At 38.7% G+C, this 16,362-nt stretch overlaps 1 protein-coding gene across 1 annotated transcript in view; it reads left to right on the top strand.

Annotated features, from left to right (window-relative positions):
* The window catches only part of NRG3 (neuregulin 3), a 1,234,309-nt gene that overhangs the window by 42,860 nt on the left and 1,175,087 nt on the right, over nucleotides 1-16,362 (top strand). The gene's annotated exons all lie outside the window — the stretch shown is intronic.

Raw genomic sequence — 16,362 nt, 5'->3', positions numbered from 1 at the left:
AAGCATCAATTCTTTGGTGCTCAGCTTTCTTTATAGTCCAACTCTCACATCCATACATGGCTACTGGAAAAACCATAGCTTTGACTAGATGGACCTTTGTTCATCTGCCACTAACCCCCCTTCTCTGGCAACCACTAAGATAATTTCTTTATCTATGAACTTTTCTTCCCAATTATTATTTTTATTTTACATAAAAATTGATCATATGAAATTTACCTTTCACTGACTTATTCACTTAGCATAATGCCCTCAAGGTTCATCCATGTTGACAAATGGCAAGATTTCCTTCTTTTTTTATTGTTAAATAATATTCCATTGTGTATATACCACATTTCTTTATCAATTCATCCATCAGTGGGCACTTTGGTTGCTTCCATGGGTTGGCTATTGTGAATAATACTGCAGCGATGATGGGGGGTGCAGATACTTTTTTGAGTGAGTGTTTTTGTGATTTTCTCTTATTTATTTATTTTTTATATGAAGTGTTACATGCTTTGTCTTTGCATTGTTCAGTGGTCCTAAAATCCCTTCTTCCTCTTGATCTAAAATTTGTTCTGTAAGAGTGATGATGTCTATGATGTTGTACATCTAAAAATCCCTATTTGGAAAATTTATATTAAAAAAATATCTAAATGGTTGTTGGTTGAGTTAATGATACTTTTTCTGGCCAGACGGTTTTCTCAGTTAACGTGTTTAGTGTCAAAACTCAGTCTCACATCCTGCAGGAGGATATTGATGGTTGTGGCAGGTGATAACCTGTGAATCTCCATCCTTTGCCATTCTCTCATCTGCTCTTCTTCCTGTTCGCATGTCAGAAGCCAAGGGAAATGCCTTTTTTTTGTTCCCCAGCTCTAGCTTACAGCAAAGGACAAAGAAGAAGTTACCCAAGGCGAGAAGGTGTTGGAAAAGAACCCAAATTCGTTCAACAGTGGTAACATGAAACCAAGCCCTTGCTGGCTGGATTTCTGAGTGCTCAGTATTCAGAGAAAAAGCACTTCAGAGAACTGGATTCACTCTCACTTATAACCTCAATTAAACAGCATACAGGAAACCTAATCTATGGAAAACCACAAAATATTCCACTTTACATATTTTTTTTTAAGTAGTGATGAAAAGTTCTTAGACCAGTATACAAATCTCCAGTGTGACTTGTATATCTGGGGCACATTTCTCACCCTGCCCTGGTGACACTGAGCTATATCACTTTGTTAGCATAAATGCCACACATGCTCAGTTCTCTGGAAAGTAAGAACAGGAAAGTACAATTATTTTGATAACCTCCTTCTCAAAAGAAATGGCATTTTTGCTCTAAAATTTCCCCTTCAAGTAAAGCCAAGTTACTCAGTGGATTTTATCCTTAGAATAAATGAAAATTTGTGCCAGCAGATATTTTTAAAAGTCCTTTTATCTGGTTGCCAATGTTATGATAGCCATTTCTTTCCCATCAGTTTGACTCGTGCCAAATGCGTCCTTTGCAAGCCTTACTGCCATGTCCATGTCAGCAAAGCTGCAGAGGTATTTTGGCGTTTGACCAAATAATTGCAAATTGTCCCAGTTATTCAACTGGAGAATTCATTTATTTTGGAGCTAATGACAGATTTTAAAAAACGGGTTTTTTCAGGTAAAGCGCTAACACAGATGAAAAGCCTGCTGCCGTGCAAGTCCTGAGGGTTTACCAAGTCTTCCTGCCCCTCCCTCCATCCTCAGTAATCACAGTCTCCCAGAACAGTGCTTTCAGCTTTCCTTGGCTGTTGCCTGAGAGAGATTTTTACAAGTGCAGTGGAAGAGCCTTGTCTACAGAGTCACTGACTTGTGGATTGAGGCTTGGGGAGGTTGGGTGTGGCAGAGTCTCATTTGCTGCTCTTGATTGGGCTGTTGGTTTGCGTGTGTGTTTATACTTTTACACAGACTTTTTTTTTTTTTTTTTTTTTAATGAGAATATGTGGTAGGACATTTCTTAAATGCTGTGGTTACTGATGTTATTGTTAAAACCATTCTTTCTACTTCTGACCCTCCACTATCCCTCATAGAAAACTCTGTAAAGGACAAAGGAAAAAAAATTTAATCCCTGAATTATTTGCCATGACTAGATAGATAGATAGATAGATAGATAGATAGATAGATAGATAGATACAGGGGCTTCCCTGGTGGCTCAGAGGATAAAGTGTCTGCCTGCAATGCAGGAGACCCAGGTTCGATCCCTGGGTTGGAAAGATCCCCTGGAGAAGGAAATGGCAACCCACTCCAGTATTCTTGCCTGGAGAATCCCATGGACAGAGGAGCCTGGCGGGGTACAGTCCACGGGGTCACAAAGAGTCGGACACGACTGAGCGACTTCACACACACACACATATATAGATATAGATAGATAGATAGATAGAGTCCATTTCTAAAGTCTTTATTGAATTTGCCACCAAATTGCTTCTGTTCCATGTCTTGGTTGCCCATCCATGAGACATACAGGACCCTAGCTCCCTGAGCAGGGATTGAATCCATACCCTCTGCACTGGAAGGTGAAGTCCCTACTTGCTGTGCCTTTGGATACCCAATGCAAAAATCTTAGCTAGAGCAGCATTTGCTCTGTTTCCTTACCTAAAGAAAAAAAGAGGGGGGGGTGGTGGTTATTGCTTATGTTAGAGTCACCATTATGTGTTTGAAATGTGCTATTTGAGTAATCAGTATTAATTACCAAAGGTTAGAAAGTGGGTTGGGAAGATCCCCTGGAGGAGGATATGGCAACCCACTCCACTCTTGGCCAGAGAATCCCATGGACAGAGGAGCCTGGCAGGCTGCATACAGTCCATGGGGTCACAAGAGTCGGACACGACTGAGTGACTAACACTTTTCTCTTTTTTCATTTTCAGAAAGTGCAGGCAAGTATAAAACCATAGAAAATCTCAAAAGTCATACTCACTAGGGGGAAAAAAAAGGGTTAAAATCTTGGAATAAATACTTTTCTTTCTTTTTCCTTATTTTTCTTATGTATTTCTTTTTCTTTTTGTATTTCATTCCAGGATGGGGTGTGTTATATACATGAGCGTATTTGGGTGCATACTAGAGTGTTTTTATATAGACAGTATTATTTTGTAGTGACTACTCTAAAACCTGCTTCATTCGTGTTTTAAAGAGGTGGGAGAGGGGAAGCAGAGTAATATCAGAAAGATTATGCTAGAACGGATGACCAGGGGAAATCCTTTCTGATGAGTGACATTCATGGTGAGATACTAAGGTTGAAATCTGTTCATGCTAAGAATGCAGAGAAAAACATTGTAGGGAGACATAATAACACCTGAGAAGGTTTTCTGTGGGGAAAGAGCTCATCTTCCTCTTGCACCTAAAAGGACCATGAGTTGAAGCACAAAGGGAAGTAGAATGATAGGGTAAACGTTGGGCAGGATTGGATCATCTGTGCACCTTCTGGGCCAGGCTTATTTCACTTGATATATTATGACTGTCTTTCCATGGTCCGTAATCTAAAGGCAGTAATGTGTGCTGTTAAGAGCCTGGTCTCTGGAGTCAGATAAATCTGTTGTGTAAACTTAGTCTAGCTAATTAATGTCTCCAAGTCTTAATTTCCAGATCTTTAAAATGGAGGTGGTTATAGGCACTACTTGATGGGGTCATCGGAGGAAAAGTCAGATAATATGCACAAAGCAGTGAAGAACCTGACACCACCTTTAATCACTTTTATGGTGGAATTTATTCCAGACACATTGACAGAGTAACCAAGGGCTTGCTCAAGAAAGGTTATTTAGCAGAAGCTGTAATGGAGCTTCAAATAACAAAGCACTGAAAGCCTCAGTTTTCTTCTTTACCACCTTTGGAATAAAGAGCCGAGGTTCTCCATTGGCTGGTGTCCTCATCAGAGCCAGTGCTGTTACTGGCTTTTAGGATATTAAGGGCAGAAGCTTGGCCTTTCCTACTCTTTCTCACCTAGCATCTTACTCAGCACTTTTGAAGCAGAAGATGGTCAGTGAATCCCTGTGGAATGCATGATAAACAATCACGGCCACCATGAACCTCAGCCTTTCCTTTTCCAGAAGGGAGACTGCTGCTGCTGCTGCTAAGTTGCTTCAGTCGTGTCTGACTCTGTGCGACCCCATAGATGGCAGCCCACTAGGATCCCCCGTCCCTGGGATTCTCCAGGCAAGAACACCAGATTGGGTTGCCATTTCCTTCTTCAATGCAGGAAAGTGAAAAGTGAAAGTGAAGTTGCTCAATCGTGTTTGACTCCTACTGACCCCATGGACTGCAGCCCACCAGGCTCCTCGGTCCATGGAATTTTCCAGGCAAGAGTACTGGAGTGGGGTGCCATTGCTTTCTCTGGAAGGGAGACTACATATAGAAAAAATGAAGCAGGCTTTATAACATGTTTAAAGTATACTGTGACTTTTAAAAAGGAGGTTGAAAATCTGTAAGATTGTAAGATTCTTATAAAACATGACAGAGCTGCTGTGGCACGTGTAGCTACTGGTACATCTCTGCAGATGATATAAAGTGGCATCGTTGTGACCGCCCCCTTCTTCTGAAGTGCCACATCAGCTGCTAAATATATCAAAGATCACCTCTGCCTGTGGCATCAATATTGACATATTAATGATGATTTTTCTCTGGTTTGTGAAATTATATGTATTTAAATATTCTTGTTTATATGTCTGTAATGAACACAGATTATCCTTGTGTTGAGAAAAAAATGGAAAGCAATTCAGAAATAATATTCTTTCATTGTTTTTACCCAATTCTTCATGCAATTTCACATTCACAGTCCTAGCATTTCCAGCTCTAAGGACCATACGCACATGTCTTTTTTAGAATTTTAAAAATAAGATCTGCTGAGTCTTCCAAATACTGAGATCTTAACACTTAATGTGGCTTTCGGTAGGGTACCTGATGGATCATTTTTTAAATATGCAGTTTGCTCTCAAGAGACATGAATTTTGATTCTTACTTTGGTCATTTACTAGGTATAAACTCTTAGGCTTCATCATTTGCAAACCTGGGAAAATAATGCCTCCCTTATGTAATTTGTAGATTATCTGGCAATTCATATTTGATAGGAAAGTACTTTTAAGCCATCAGCACAAACACCAGCTGCTGTTTTTTGGTTGTGATTCAGTATTGTAGTGTCTTATGAAGGCCTGCAGTTTATTTTTATCTAAAGTTACTTGGACAGTTATTTTACACTGAGATAACTTGTGATTTATTGAAACAGTTTCCTCTTCATTAATGGACTATTCTCTTTGAAAATTAGATATTAAAATTTATGATTTTTTGTGGGAACAGTGGAATGTGACCTGGGTTGCTCCTCCATAAAGAGATTGTTTTATTTTTTATTTTAAAGTGTTAGTCAGACCTGGGGATCTTTGCTTTTCCATCCTTAGACCAGCCAGTGCCCATTTTTAGGTTAGGCAGTGCCTGATGCTCAGTGTTGAATATAGGAATGTTTCCTCTACTCATGGTTGGTCAGCTGGCTTGGAAAACCTGGATTCTTCACTGTGACAAAAGTATAGAAAAATACGGTCTGCTTAGATGACCATGCCGGAAATGAGATGGGTCTTGAGCAGCTGGGAATTTATTACTTCAAGCTTCCTTAAACTCAGTAGTCCAATCAGCTTCTCGATGCTTCTCAATTTCATCTTTCACCAAAATATACAACATCAAATAATGTTAAATATCTTTGGTGTTCAGCTTATGGGTATTTTTTGATTCAGTGAGTAACAAGGAGCTACTTGACACTGTCAAATATGGAGTGCTGGCTTATCACACAGGTGAATGGGTCACGAGGCACTACTGACTTAATTACCTGCTGGGACACCTCCTCCCCATGCTGGTAATACCTGGGATTGATCTAGCCCCTCTGTAAGATTCCTGAGATCCTTCCAGATGAGGGCACAGTTATTCCTTCTACCTGCTGCAGAGACTGGAAAGAAGTGTGGTAATTGCTGTGTCCTCTGGGCATCTGGAACATCAGAGGAGCTTTGAGGTTTCAAGAAATGCCTGTTCCTCTGCCCTCAGGACAGACCCTGTCTTTCCACTGGGATGGGAGCCTCCCTCTTAGTCCAGTGCTGCCCAGTAGAAATGTCATGTGAACCACCTATATAATTAAATTTTTTCTACTAGTCATAGAAGCATAAAAAGATGAAAATAATTTTAATATATCTAATTTAACTCAGTATATCTAAAACATTATTTCAGCATGTGTCATTACAAAAATTATGAATTGAATATTTTACATACTTTTGTGTGTTTTAAGTATTCAAAATCTGGCACATAATTTATACCCATAGTGCATCTCTATCCAATACACGATTAGTTATATTTCAAATGCTCAAGACCGCAGGTGGCTGGTAGCTACTACACTGGACAATGCCTGTCTAGTTTATTCCTTACCAGCCTAGCCAGTAGCGGAAGATGCCATTTCTGTGTACCAGCCTTTTCCCCTCAGATAATTATCAGTCATCTAATATTGATATCGTTTACTGTGTCTTGGTTCAGTGACCACAAAACTTGAATTTCAATCAATGACTCAAATTCTAAAAACGATAGCACATGGTTAGTAGTATAAGTGAAGAGAAGTTTCTGATTATCTGTTAATTGCATCAGACAGAATCTGCTGGATATGTTTTTTTAAAAATTTAGAGGATAGCTTGGGATCATCTGAGTCACACTTATAGACTATATGGAACACAAGACACTGGCTCTGGACGGGCTCTGGATAACCTCACGAAGTGTGAGAGATTTTACAAAAGTAGGTGAAATCAAGGTAGAAGGATGAACTCATGGGACTGCTGTTGAAGAGACATAGTGTACTGTTAGATGACGCCAGACACAGAAGAAATTTTATTAGAGAGGATGGCAGTCATCCTGCCCCTCCAGTGTGGTGGCAGGCACTGCCAGTTATAGTCATCAGTTTGTTTTTGAGGTTCACCTCTGTTGGGCATCTCCTGAGTTACGTGAAGAAGGTCTACCAGCAATGCAAACAATGGTGCTGCCTTTTAACCAAGTGCTAACCTATGTTAGTCAACTTTCTAAGGGACTTACCTACTTCTTACAACTTAATTTTCACAAAAATGTTACCAAGGAGGCACTATTATCATCTCCATTTAATGGATGAGGAAACTGTAATCGAGTGATGTTAGGAAATGGGCCAAAGGTCACATGGATATTAAGAGCAGGAATCAAGACTTTGGCCCAGTTCTATCCAGTCCTTAATGTTGTATTTTAGTCTACACTGTTGCCCCAATTAGACAAAACTGTGGCTCAAAATATAAATAACTAGTCGTAGATTATAAACACATATCTCTATTAATGGAGAAGCTTGATTACATGTTGTCTGCTTTTAGCTAGGTTAGATTGAAATTAAAATATTAAGTGCACTTAAATCATTTAACTTATTCAAGAACCAATTCAGATGCCACTTTCTGTAAAGAGCCCTGCTTCAAGCCCCTCATTTGGGATTCATCTCTCCTTGCTCTGATCTCCCCAAACAATTTACACATCTCGTGATGCATAATAACCTTCTCCTTTGATTGTTGTTATAGATGAGCACGTTTTATCTGCTTTTCCTCTCTAGCTGCTACATGTGCCTTATATTAATACAAAGTATCTACTCAGAATATATGTGTCAAATGGATGAGCTAAATGGCTAGGCTGACAGACAGATGAGTAAACGAGTTAATTAATAAATGAAGAAATGAAAACATTCTTACCCCCTTCGAAATAAGAGAACTGATTTGCATAAATTACCTTCAGAGTAGATTTGAGGTTAAACTCTTTATGATGATAACTTGCAACATAACTGTTGTAAGGGAGCCAGTTTTTTAGAACCCAAATCATCATGTACTTGAAATATTAAAGATGTCTATTATGTATGCACTGGTTTATTATCTACCACATACAGGCAGTTCATCTTTGATTTCACAGAGCTGGCTTCATACATTTTAGAAAACATCTTTTCTCCTGACCCTCCTCCAAATTGTACCTTGGCAGGGAGAACACAGAGCTTTGGACACTGCAGAAACCGCTGTGTGCTTTCAGCAGGAAAATCTATTTCCGTAATTGGTAGTTTTCAGGGAACAGGGGCCCTGTTTACTCTTTGTGACAGGTTTTAGAGAAAAATCGTACAGTGATGAGCTTTAGCACTGTGGAAGACCTTACGCTGATCTTGAAGAACTTTTCTTGGGAGGTCCATTATCTTTGTCATCCCAATGCATATGCCAGACTCAGGAAGCAGAATGGAGTTGTGTCCCAAGTGGAAAAGCGATCACCCTATATCAAAGATACTTTGGACACCATTTGGAATGTTTAGAAAGTAGCCATGTAAAAGTGTTGTTTCCTCTCCAAACTGGATTCATTTGCTCACTCAGTTGCTATTTATCTATGTATGTGTCTCTCCCTGCTCATTCCAGAAAGGATTTATAGTGGACAGAGGAGCCTGGTGGGTTACATCCATTGGGTCGCAAAGAGCTGGACATGACTGAAGTGAGTTAGCACACGCGAATGCACATACATGTCAAAACGTTTTGAGTTCCAAAATATTTGGAATGTTTCTATGGGTCAAGGGCTAGAGTTTCCCAGTGAATTGATCGAAAGAACTCGAGTCTTCTGACTCAGACATGAATTCAGTTACGATATTGCTCTTTTTTTTTTTTTCTGTAGTACATAGACAGAGTAAGACACAAATGTAAATTTATGATGGCCTTTTCGGTTTTTCAGATCAGGCAGTCATCTACTTTTGATTGTGTGTAAAAGAAATGAAAGATCTTTTTTTTTTTTCCCATTACTCTGTCTTTTGGATTTCTCTGTAAAAGATATTTCATATACTCTGTTGTTGCAGTTAGTAATGAAGTGTAAAGATAAATGATTTTAATGAATGTATTACTTGCAACTGTGACATATCTCTTTTCATTGATATCACTGGAAAATTATTATAAATTCAGTCAAATGAAGGTGCTTAAGGGGAGCAAGGTCATGCTAATAGAGAACTGTATTCTTTTATTTTACTAACAAATTCCTGTTAGTTTTTCCCTAGGATTTTACCTTTTGCAAAAGATTTCCTTGACTTTATTCATGCCTCTGTAGTTTCCACCCAAATATCTAATTGACCAAGAGCAGTGAATGAAATTATTGCATTTTCCTGTCAATCAAGTTTTGGAATGCACCTGGTACTTAACAACCCATTACTTTTTTATTTATTTCACTCCATGAACTATTATGACATCATAACTAAAAATGTTGCTTTGGTTATACTGCATAAGCCTCCTTTTCCCATAGTTTTTTTGAGGCGGTAAATGTAATAATTCATTCTTCACTCAGTTGCTGCCTACTGAATCCCTTCTAGGGTCAGCTGGGAGTTTTATGGAAAGGACTTGACAAAGAACTTCGTATGCAAGGCCAGTGGCACTTGCTAAGCTATGGAGTGGGTCACCAGGATGAATAAAGTGTTGAGTGAGAAGAGGATGTAAGTGTGTGGTAACTTTGAAAGTCAGAGGGACATTTAGCTCAGAAGCAGGCACTGACCCTGAATCTGTCCTTTAAACCTCTGAGTTTACCCAGTCTGGGATGGCATAGTTTATTAAATAGCTAAAAGATACTGGGGATTCCCAGGCGGCGCTAGTGGTGAAGAACCCACCTCTCAATGCAGGAGAGGGAAGACACGAGTTTGATCCCTGGGTTGGGAAGATCCCCTGAGGAGGGCATGGCAACCTACTCCAGTATTCTTGCCTGGAGAAACCCATGGACAGAGGAAGCTGGTGGGCTGAAGTCCATAGGGCAGAGTCTGACATGACTGAAGCAACTTAGCACGTGTGCAGGTGAAGGCATAATGGTAATACTTCATTTGAAGGCACATCAGTGTTTGCATTAGCATGTAGGTGCAAGGCATATATTAAGAATTCATAAATAACATTGGCTGGTGTGTTATTTTATTTTCTTCATCATCCTCATCGTCATCAAATATAACCCATTCCTTCAAATACCTGACAGTGTAGTTTGGGAAAATAAGGTTGTGAGTGTGTGTGTTTATTAGAGATAGGGTCAGATTCTTATGAAGTATTACTTTCATTGCCAGTGTGGATTTTGCAAATGACCAACACTTCCCAAAGTTTCAGGGAAGTTCAGGTTGAATATTGGTAAGAATTTAGGATACCAGGACCAAGGGAACTAAAAGACATAGGAGCTAGGCAAAATGAGACTCACATGAACATGGTCTGAGGAGCAGAGTTGGGAAAAGACAGAAGCCACCAGGGGGTACATAGCAGTCCAGGGGACCATGCAGTGAGCTGTGTTCCTCTCCTGAAAGGGAGCTCTTTGAAGGTTTCCTCGTTGATTTGCTTCTTCTTTACCGCTACTGCTTGGCCACACCAGAGACATTAATGTAAGAAAAATTAAGTGACGATAAAAATAACATTGTAAGACATACCTCAAGGCAGAATGACTGTCAAATACTGGATGATGGTGGAATGAATTGTGCTGGAATCTGGAGGACATAGGTGTCTTATGGCCGGAGGTATAAAGGACTCCACTATGAGAAAGGAAGCTTTAACTTGGCTTCTGAAAAACTGGGCAGAGAGACAGGATCTTACTTATCATCCGTATTATCTGACACCTGCTTGGCCAGACTGGAAATCTTAAAGTTAACCTTTCCTCCATCTCAGCACCCTTCAACGGAAAGAAAATAGATACTCTGCCGCTGCTGCTGCTGCTAAGTCGCTTCAGTCGTGTCTGACTCTGTGTGATCCCATAGACGGCAGCCCACCAGGCTCCGCCGTCCCTGGGATTTTCCAGGCAAGAACACTGGAGTGGGTTGCCATTTCCTTCTCCAATGCATGAAAGTGAAAAGTGAAAGTGGAGTTGATCAGTCATGTCCAACTCTCAGTGACCCCATGGACTGCAGCCTACCAGGCTCCTCCACCCACGGGAGTTTCCAGGCAATAGTACTGGAGTGGGTCACCAGTGCCTTCTCCGAGATACTTACTCTAGTTGACTTTAATTTCTGAAGAATAACTGGCGTTTATTCCTGAAGTTTCACTTCGTAGCTACCCCTCCTCTCTGCAACCGCCCCCTCCGCCAGCCCTCAGTGTATTCCTCCCAAGCTTTGATCATGGGACCACTTGATCTTAGTAGACATCACTATCAGTTTTAAAATAAATATTTTGTGAGATCAGTTTGTTGTGAATGATTAGTTTTCTGACTTTTCTCCCCAAATAATACATGCATGTCCAATCCAGAAAATTCTGAAAAAAGTTTCATCAAAATGAGATTCAAAGAATCTGTAATTAATCCAACTGCAAAATGCTATTAATAATTACAGTGATTATTTTTGCTTGTATTTCCAAGTTTACCATATTATAAGTAACATTGCTATATCAATAATAGTCATCATATTTGACGAAATAAAAGCTCACTTACTTCTAATTTGATTGACCTGCTTAGTATTTTGTGAATGTCTTTTCTTCTCTCATGTATGTACTTCAGTAACATCACTTTTTCAAGGATAATTTTAGAAATATATATTTCTTGGTCAAGCTATATACATATTTTTAATACTTTTGGTATGTATTGCCAGATTACCTTGAGCACATTTATATCAATTTTATGTCAAATGGAAGTATTTGAGAGTGCTCCTTCTTGGATCCTTAGCTAATACTGATATTTGTAATATAAATAAATAATTAATTAAATGCTCTGCTACTTTGATGCGAGGAAAATGGAATTTCATTATAGTATCATTCTAATTTCCACTAACTTAATTACTAATGAGCTTCAATTTTTTTCTTGTCTCTTCTGTCATTTATTTATATTTTCTTAATTATGATTTGTTTACTCATAATATTTGACCATATTGTTTTGACAGTATTTTTTACTTTGTTATATGATTTGAGAGATGTGCATGCTTGATACATATCTGATTTGAGATTATATATATATTTCTTTATATTAAGAATAGTAACTATTTCTGCCACATATGCCAATTTTTATTTCTCATGTCAAATATCTCTTTCTGTCTTTCCCTTGTGATTTATGATTTCCTACCAAAGATCTTCCTCACTCTAATTATTCAAATATATATCTGTATTTTTGCCTAGAATGTTTATGATTACATTTTTCATATTTAAGTTTCACCTTTCTTGTGTTATTTTGGATGAGAATAAAGGACCCATTATATAATTTTGGCTGTTTATAAGATGTGGCCTCTTTTATTGTTCTGTGTATTCCTTGTAAGTAGCATCCATTGTAACATTAAGATGAATTTTCAATATCTAATAGTACACATCATGTAAAAGATATCTGGCTATCTTCTTTTTTCCATATGAAGCTTAGATTTATTTGTTCAAATTTCAATATAATTTCTAGTGGAACTTATGTTTCTACTAGGAATAGATTATTTGCAATTCTGTTTCTAATTATATAATAACATTTGTATCTCTCTATATTGAAATCTTCTTTTCTGCTCTTTAGGGAAATATTGTGCTTTCATTCATGTAAACCCTTATGTGATAATTTCTTAATGTTTACATTTTATCCTTGTCTCAGTTCTGGATCTAAATGGAATCTCACAAATATTAGTCTCCAGTGTGATATTAAGAAAATGCTTACTATTGCATATTACTAGACATTTTAAAATTAGAAATAAATGTTAAAATATTCCTAGGGTTTATTTGGTCATCTGTTGGGATATTTTCCCCCATTTTTTGACTTAGTTATTTCAGGGATTAAATTTAGAATATATTGACATTAACTTGCATTATTGAACAAATTTTGTTGTAATATTTTATATTATTGCAGTATTCTTACTGCTGCTGCTGCTGCTGCTAAGTCGCTTCAGTCGTGTCTGACTCTGTGCGACCCCATAGATGGCAGCCCACCATGCTCCCCCGTTGCTGGGATTCTCCAGGCAAGAACATTGGAGTGGGTTGCCATGTCCTTCTCCAATGCATGAAAGTGAAAAGCGAAAGTGAAGTCGCTCAGTCGTGTCCGACTCTTCGCGACCCCATGGACTGCAGCCCACCAGGCTCCTCCGTCCACGGGTTCTCCAGGCAAGAGTACTGGAGTGGGGTGCCATTGCCTTCTCTGATTCTTACTGGCTTAATAATATTTATGAATTTATATTTATATTCACATGAAAAATTCATCCCTAGTCTTTTGTTTTTCCATCTTTTTGGGGAGTTCAGCCTTTGGCTTTGGTTTGTGCTGAGCTCTTGCTCAATTTACAAACCATTCCATCCTTTTCAGTGTTCTAGAAGGTACAAAGTTTGAACAAATTCACCCAAAAGCTGGTTTTGGAATGGTAGTCCTCAGAAAGTATTTTTAAAATGGGCAGAAGATCTAAATATACATTTCTCCAAAGAAGACATACAGATGGCCAGAAAGCACATGAAAAGATGCTCAGCATCACTATCAGAGAAATGCAAATCAAAACTACAATGAGGTATCACTTCACACCAATCAGAATGGCCATCATCAAAAAGTCTACAGGCAATAACTTCTGGGGAGGATATGGAGAAAAGACAACTCACTTACGCTGTTGGTGGGGTACACCCATTAGGGAGAACAGTATGGAGGGTCCATAAAAAACTAAAAATGGAACTACTATATGATCCAGCAGCCCCACTCCTGAGAAAAATCATGATCCGAGAGGAAACTTGCATCCCCATGTTCATTGCTGCACTCTTTACAATAGCCAACACATGGAAGCGACCTAAATGACCACTGGCAGGGGAATGGATAAGGAAGATGTGTTGCCTGTGTACAACAGACTGTTACTCAGCCATAAAAATGAATGGAATCATGCCATTTGCAGTAACATGGATGGACCTAGAGATGGTCATGCTCAGTGAGGTAAGTCAGAGAAAGACAAATGTCATATGACATCACTTATACGTGGAATCTGATTACTTTTTAAAGTTACAAATGAACTTACTTACAAAGGAACACACTTGCGGATATTGAAAAGAAACTTGTGGTTACCAAAAGGGAAAGGATAAATCAGGAATTTGTGATGAACACATACACACTACTATTCATAAGACGGATAATCAACAAGGACCTACTGTATAGCACAGAGAGCTCTACTCAATTTTCTGTGATAACCTATATGAGAAAAGAATTCAAAAAGAATGAAAAAAAATATATATCTGTAACTGAATCACTCGGCTGTACACCTGAAACTAACACACTATAAATCAATTATGCACCAATAAAATTAACATATTAACTTTAAAAAAAATGTTCCAATTACTTACTGGCGAAATTGTAGAATGTCTTGGTTGTCCTTAACAATAATCCTAGGGACAGTGTGGGGAGCATCTGTAGGAATACTATGAAACTTTGAGTTTCATATTCATGTGGGAGTTGGTTTACTGTATACTTTTTCACTTTTACACACATTTGACACATTTCATAGTAAAAAGTATCTAAAATTAAATAGCCTGAAAAATGTTTTCAGTGATTATAAATTTGGGAGATGGTGATGGACAGGGAGGCCTGGCGTGCTGCGATTCATGAGGTCGCAAAGAGTCGGACACGACTGAGTGACTGAACTGAACTGAACTGAAACTTATTTAGGTTTTCTAATGCCTCTAGTTGCTTTGGTAATTTATACTTTATTAGGAGTAGCATGAGCTGTTATTAAATGTGTGGTTTTATCAAGTTTCCCGTGTCTAATATACTCCATTTCTATTTTATTTCTTCTAATTAGACTAGAAGTCTGACTGTTTAAAATCATCTTTCTGTACTTCTGATCGTATCACCCATCTTAATCACATTCAGAATTTCCCATGGGCCAGGCAACAAGGCCTTTAGGACTGTCCCCCAGCTTGCTTCTCAAACTATAGCTCCAGACTTATTCTGTCTCCTGTTTTCCCACATTCTCAAGAGATACTTGGAACATTCTGTCTCCTCTGCCTGGGGTATTGTCAGCTTGAAAACACCCTACTTATTTTCCAAGACGCCTGAAGAATGTTCCTTGTTCTAGGTCTTCCATAAGCTCTCTCTTGTTTCTCCCTCCTGTCCCTTCTCTGTGACACATAACATTACAGTCAGACTATGGTGTAGGCTTTACCATTCTGTATCGTTTGTGTATTTGGAAACCCACCTTCTTCTTTCCTCCACTCACTCTGGTAACAGAGGCCCTGGTACCCAGGCATGGGGAGGATTTTTTTTTTCTAATTTCTTTTTTTTTTTTTTAATTACTTTTAACTGGAGGATAATTGCTTGTTTTGTTGGTTTCTGTCCTATAACTATGTGAAGCAGCCATAGGCATACTTATGCCCGCTCCCTCCCACACCCCACACTGTCCCACCCTTCTAAGTTGTTACCGAGCACAGGGTTAAGCTCCCTGTGTTACACAGCCACTTGCCACTAGCTGTCTGTTTTACATATGGTAATGTATGTGTTTTAAGGCTATTTTCTCTATTTGTCCTATACTCTCCTTCCCACATTGTGTCCATAAGTCTGTTCTTATTCTGCTTCTTTATTCCTACTGTGCAAATAGGTTCATTAGTATCATTTTTCTAGATTCCATACATATTCGTTAGTATCCGATATTTGTTTTTCTCTTTCTGACTTCACTTTGTAGAACAGGCTCTAGTTTCATCCACCCCACTAGAACTGATTCAACAATCTAATACTATTAGAAAACCCTAAAGATACCATCAGAAAATTACTAGAGCTAGTCAATGAATTTTTTAAAGTCACAGGATACCAAATCAATACACAGAAATCCCTTGCATTCCTATACACTAACAACGAAAAATCAGGAAGAGAAATTAGGAAACAATCCCATTGACGATTGTAACAAAAACATAAAATACCTAGGAATAAACCTACGTAAAGAGACATGGGGAGAATATTTATGGGATGGGGACACTATGGGACAGGCTGTGTATCTCCCTTGGGCCAGCAGTCTTACTATATGTCCCCAGCGCTGAGCAAAAGTAGGTGCTCATTAAATGTTTGCTAGGTGACTGGTGAGTGAGTGGGGTGGTCATGATATATTCAGAGAATCAGAAGCGCGGTGAGGCTGGAACCCGGTGGGATTAGTGGAGAGAGTAGTGGAAGATAACTTTGGGACGTGCTGTCACTCAGTTTATGAGTGGGAGTGAGTACAGAAGGCTAGGAACATGTCCATGGGCTGTTTGAATATGAAAAGCTAGTGCTCTTTGGTATTTAACACAGAAAGGTGTATCGTTTCCAACTCATAATTTACAAGAAGTGATGTCTGTTTAAAGTGACAATAGTATGTCTCTGAAACACATTCTTATCATATCTAAATCACTTTCTCATCATTTTCTTTAGTGTAATTTCATCAGAATGACTGTAAAAGAATTTAGAAAGACAGTTGTCTCAACTCCAGATCTGTTC

Source organism: Budorcas taxicolor, chromosome 5 (assembly GCF_023091745.1).
Source record: "Budorcas taxicolor isolate Tak-1 chromosome 5, Takin1.1, whole genome shotgun sequence".
In the NCBI taxonomy this organism is placed as follows: domain Eukaryota; kingdom Metazoa; phylum Chordata; class Mammalia; order Artiodactyla; family Bovidae; genus Budorcas; species Budorcas taxicolor.
This window is presented reverse-complemented; position numbering and strand designations above follow the sequence as displayed.